The sequence below is a fragment of the Oncorhynchus tshawytscha genome, linkage group LG04 (genome assembly GCF_018296145.1).
Source record: "Oncorhynchus tshawytscha isolate Ot180627B linkage group LG04, Otsh_v2.0, whole genome shotgun sequence".
Taxonomy (NCBI): Eukaryota; Metazoa; Chordata; class Actinopteri; order Salmoniformes; family Salmonidae; genus Oncorhynchus; species Oncorhynchus tshawytscha.
The window spans coordinates 52,074,145-52,080,402 of record NC_056432.1 but is presented as its reverse complement, the minus strand read 5'-3'; positions in this window follow the sequence as shown (position 1 = coordinate 52,080,402).

Genomic DNA, 6,258 nt, shown 5'->3' with positions numbered 1-6,258 from the left:
ATTTCACTTGTACTACAGATCAGACACCACTGTTCACACACACACACGCACGCACACACACACAGTGCCTTGCTCACTGCAGCTCACACACATTGTATCTCATGTAATACAGTTTGTGAAGGGAAAAGGTATGAGTTAAAGATCATCATTCTTAAATTGCTTTGTAGACACTACGTATTCTTAATTCATATATACTGAACAAAATATAAATGTAACAATTTCAAAGATTTTACTGAGTTTTACTGAGTCAATTGAAATGAAATAGGCCCTAATCTATGGATTTCACATGACTGGGCAGGGCCACAGCCATGGGTGGGCCTGGGAGGACATAAGCCCACCAACTTGCGATCCAGGACCAGCCAATCAGAATGAATTTTTCCCAACAAAAGGTCTTTATTACAGACAGAAATATTCCTAAATTCAATAATACATAAAGACAATACAAGTCAAAGTTGTGTCTGGTGAAATTCTAACGCCGAGTGCCAGGTCTCGCTACAATTAGATAAATCGGTATCAAGCCTGTCTGTCAGTCTGGACTTAATCACATCATCTTGAAAGTCTTCATGTGCTGACTCCATATATGTTTCAGTGAACACATAGTCACTGTTCTATTACCAATGTCAGTTCAGTCCCAAATGGTGGATGTCTTGAGTGCCAGGCCTCTCTCCATTCAGAGACGTCAGTATCAAGCCTCAGCATTCCATCACAGCATCTTGCAAGTCTCCAAGTGCTGTCTCCATAGATGCATCTGTGAACACATACCCAGTCACTGTTATATTACCAATGGCAGTTAGGATAGGTGATATTTTACAAACAAACATACAGTATACTATTTTGAAGTTTGAACAGGTGAGACTAAACCTACTTAAGAGTTGTGGCTGGAGGTAAGGTGTTTGCTAGTGTCCCATGGCAGCATAGATCAGCTCATCAAATATACTGGTCAGTCACACAGAGAGCACGGATTACATTATCGACAGTGGTTATGATTAGCATGGTGGAACCAACCTGATCACTGCCTTCACCTTCCCATTTCACTTCAGATATCATGACATGTGAAGTGAAATGCAACGGTAAATGCAGCAATCATGCTGGTTCCACTAGGCTAGATTATGAAGGTGAATTGGGGACAAGACTTGAAAATGTTTTGACCGTTGACCAGGTCAAATGTCACCAACCTGATTCAACTGTCCTTCCTCTTTCATTTATAGGAATGCTCACAGCGAAGGCATGTCTTGGTTGCAAACAGAACATCTCTCTAACAACTTGTTGCAGGCAATCCTCGTAAACAATGTACTTCCTCGTTTTACGAGGTGGCGTTGATTGGGAGGGCCTATGACAGGATGATACAATGGACAGTCAAGTGGTAAATTGCATTTTCTTATAAAGAAAGGACAAAGCTTTTTGATAATGCACTTCTCAGCCAAAATGACTCGACTACATGTAACTGCTTGGCTGGGTATTTAACCTACTAGTTTATCAACTTGTCACATAGCTTCATCAACAACGGTAATGTGTGTTTTCTGTATCATCTGTGCAGTAACTCAGGTCAAGCTAATTCTATACTTTAAAGATGTGGACTGACTGTAGCTCCAGATTGGATTAGATTCAGGCCGGTGACTGCATTACAGTTTGTGGTCGGACTCTGACATGATTTAGCTACCACCATAGCTGAGTCCATTATTTTGTTTTGCCCTAGACCAGGCCTGGGCAATTGTTTTCCATGGAGGGCAACATTAGAAAATATTTTTGCAATCGCTGGCCAGAATCATATTACAGGATTATACATATTGTGTATGACTATGTTGACAGATATATCTACTGTATATCACATCCAGGTATGCTACTTATTTTACTTTTTTAACATGCACAGAAATAAACCACATCCATGTTCTCCTTTTGGCAGGTATTTTCATTATTAAACATGCAATGAACTACACAGAGGGAAAAGTTCACTGTGCATTCAGCACCACGGACAGAACTCTTGTTTACGGGTATGCACAAAAACACAAGAAAGAGAGAAGGCTCAACATTACATTTAAACTACTCAATCAGTGTGAGGAGTGAAGTCTCTGATGGGCATTGACTACAGCAGTGAAGTCAGGTATAGTTTCTGATGTCGCTATGGGCAGGATTGCTGAGAGGGGAGTCAGTAAGAGATGATCTAGAACCAAGATGGCTGAGCAGTGCAGACGTGGTTTGTCGTCCTCTCGTTTACTTTTTGTCTTTTTTGTTTAAATTCCAATTTATTTTTCAATCTCTTTTTCCATTTTTAAATTAAATATACCTTCCGGTAACCCGCCTCACTCAATGTGGCACGGATCCGCAATTTTTGTAGACCTTATAGCCAAAACTTGCATCAGAGGCTAGCCAGCTACTTAGCTACTAGCTATTTAGTCATTGTTAGCCACTGCTAGCGACCTTTACCCTCTGCTCAGGCAACAGCAGTTTTTTTGCCTGGATAATACCTGCCAGCCTCGGACTGTTTTTCTCCACTACAACGTTGGATTCCTGCCATAAACCCTGGACCATTGATCATCACAGCTCTCTAGCTGCCACTGAGTGACCCAGCCCCAAAGCTAGCCCTGAGCCAGGCGCATCTCCCAGCTAGCAAACGTAATTACCACAACTACAATACCTGTTTCGCCATCTGGCCCAGTCCCTTCATCGACACGGCGCACCACCGTTTCACCACAACTGGTCCTCAGACGTAATTGCTTTATGCCTCGCTTTATGTCTCTCACAAATGTCAATATGCCTTGTATACTGTTGTTTAGGATAATTATCATTGTTTTAGTTTACTGCTGAGCCCCTAGTCCCACTGTACATGCCTCGCTGGTCACCATAGCATCACCCACCTGTAGCACGTGCTCCAGCAGGTATATCTCTCTGGTCACCACCAAAACCAATTATTTCTTTGGCCGCCTCTCCTTCCAGTTCTCTGCTGCCAATGACTGGAACGAACTACAAAAATCTCTGAAACTGGAAACACTTATCTCCCTCACTAGCTTTAAGCACCAACTCACAGATTACTGCACCTGTACATAGCCCACCTATAATTTAGCCCAAACAACTACCTCTTTCCCTACTGTATTTATTTAGTTTGTTTTACGCACTGCTTTAGCACACTCCGCAAACCCTGATGTCCTTGCCGTGTCTGAATCCTGGCTTAGGAAGGCCACCAAAACATCTTAGATTTCCATACCCAACTATAACATTTTCCGTCAAGGTAGAACTGCCAAAGGGGGAGGTGTTGCAATCTACTGCAGAGATAGCTTGCAAAGTTCTGTCAAACTTTCCAGGTCTATGCCCAAACAGTTCAAGCTTCTAAATTTCTTCTAAACTTCTAAAAATTAATCTCTCCAGAAATAAGTCTCTCACTGTTGCCGCCTGTTATAGACCCCCCTCAGCTCCCAGCTGTGCCCTGGATACCATATGTGAATTGATTTCCCCCTATCCATCTTCAGAGTTCGTTCTGTTAGGTGACCTTTTCTGGGATATGCTTAACACCCCAGCAGTCCTTCAATCTAAGCTAGATGCCCTCAATCTCACGCAAATTATCAAGGAAACCACCAGGTACAACCCTAAATCCATAAACATGGGCACCCTCGTAGATATTATCCTGACAAACATGCCCTCCAACTACACCTCTGCGGTTTTCAAACAGGATCTTAGTGATCACTGCCTCATTGCCTGCATCCGCTATGGGTTTGCGGTCAAAAGACCACCCCTCACTGTCAAACGCTCCCTAAAACACTTCTGCGAGCAGGCCTTTCTAATCGACCTGGCCCGGATATCCTGGAAGGATATTGACCTCATCCTGTCAGTTGAGGATGCCTGGTTGTTCTTTAACATTAATTTCCTCACCATCTTAAATAAGTATGCCCCTTTCAAAAATGTAGAACTAAGAACAGATATAGCCCTTGGTTCACTCCAGACCTGACTGCCCTTGAACAGTGCATAAACATCCTGTGGCGGACTGCAATAGCATCGAATAGTCCCCGCGATATGCAACTGTTCAGGAAAGTCAGGAACCAATACACAGTCAGTCAGGAAAGCAAAGGCTAGCTTTTTCAAACAGAAATGTGCTTCCTTTAGCTCTAACTCCATAAAGTTTTGGGACGCTAATGTTCATGGAGAACAAGAGCACCTCTTCCCAGCAGCCCACTGCACTGAGGCTAGGCAACATGGTCACCACCGATAAATCCATGATAATCGGAAATTTCAATAAGCATTTCTCTATGGCTGGCCATGCTTTCCTCCTGGCTACCCCAACCCCGGCCAACAGCTCTGCACCCCCGCAGCTACTTGCTCGAGCCTCCCCAGCTTCTTCTTCAACCAAATCTAGATCGCAGATGTTCTGAAAGAACTGCAAAGGCTGGACCCGTACAAATCAGCTGGGCTAGACAATCTGGAACCTCTCTTCCTTAAATTAAACAATTGCCAAAATCCTAAAAGTTACAAGTAAAGTTCGTCCAAACAAGTCAAACGATGTTTCTAATTAATCCTCAGGTACTCTAGTATCTAAATAAATGATAAAAGTTAAGACAGAGAATAGTATGTTCAATAGGGAAGATAAATAACGAAGAGCGTTCACCTCATTCACAGGCGCAACAAGAATACTTTTCTAATGAGAGACACCATGGAAAAACTACAACTATTTGTTTGTTTTTCAAAAAACAAGCCTGAAACGCTTTCTAACGACTGTGGACATCTAGTGGAAGCCATAGGAACTACAATCTGGGAGGATTGCATTGAAATGGCCTGTGACCTCAACAACAAAAGAATTCCGGATGGATTCTCCTCGGGTTTTCACCTGCCATATCAGTTGTGTTATACTCACAGACATTATTTTAACAGTTTTCAGAGTATTTTCTATCCAATGCTGCCAATTATATGCATATCCTAGCTTCTGGGCCTGGGTAACAGGCAGGTTACTTTGGGCACGTCAGTCATCCGGAATTCAGGATACTGCCCCCTAGCCTTAAAAAGTTAATGACCATTCCACAGGTGCATGTTCATGAATTGTTTATGGTTCATTGAACAAGCATGGGAAACAGTGTTTAAACCCTTTACAATGAAGATCTGTGAAGTTATTTGATTTTTTACTAATTACCTTTGATAGACAGGGTCCTGAAAAAGGGACGTTTCTTTTTTGCTGAGTTGATATATTTTGCATACACATTTTGCATACAGTAATCACATATCAATTATAAATTAACGAACATAAGCTATTAATCTCACCTCTTACCACCTTTCACCTCAATCAACCAATCAGCATAGACCACCCTCATTTGGTTTCCATGTGCCATATGTTTTTCAATTGTGCAGTGATGTTTTACATACAACTTGAATCTTTCTAACCGTATAGTATCCACTGTTCCTCCAATGATTGATATATTATTTATTGACTCACTATGGATTTTCAAATTGCTCAACACTGTTATTTGAACCCTTCCTGAACCTGTGACCAGAAACAAGCTACATAGGGCAATACCAGAATACATAATCTAGTGAATCTGTCTCGTTGCAGGGAAATCTACAGAGCAGAGATTGTTTTATGACCCATATATACAGTTGAAGTCGGAAGTTTACATACACCTTCGCCAAATACATTTCAACTCAGTTTTTCACAATTCCTGACATTTAAGTAATTCCCTGTCTTAGGTCAGTTAGGATCACCACTTTATTTTAAGAATGTGAAATGTCAGAATAAAAGTAAAGAAAATGATTTATTTCAACTTTTATTTCTTTCATCACATTCCCAGTGGGTCAGAAGTTTACATACACTTCATTTGTATTTGGTAGCATTGCCTTTAAATTGTTTAACTTGGGTCAAACGTTTTGGGCAGTCTTCCACAAGCTTCCCACAATAGTTGAGTGAATTTTGGCCCATTCCTCCTGACAGAGCTGGTGTAACTGAATCAGGTTTGTAGGTCTCCATGCTCGCACATGCTTTTTCAGTTCTGCCCATAAATGTTCTATAGGGTTGAAGTCATGGCTTTGTGATGGCCATTCCAATGCCTTGACTTTGTTGTCCTTAAGCCATTTTGCCACAACTTTGGAAGTATGCTTGGGGTCATTGTCCATTTGGAAGACCCATTTGCAACCAAGCTTTAACTTCCTGACTGATGTCTTGAGATGTTGCTTCAATATATTCACAACATTTTTATTCCTCATGAAGCCATCTATTTTGTGAAGTGCACCAGTCCCTCCTGTAGCAAAGCACATCCACAACATGATGCTGCCACCCCCGTGCTT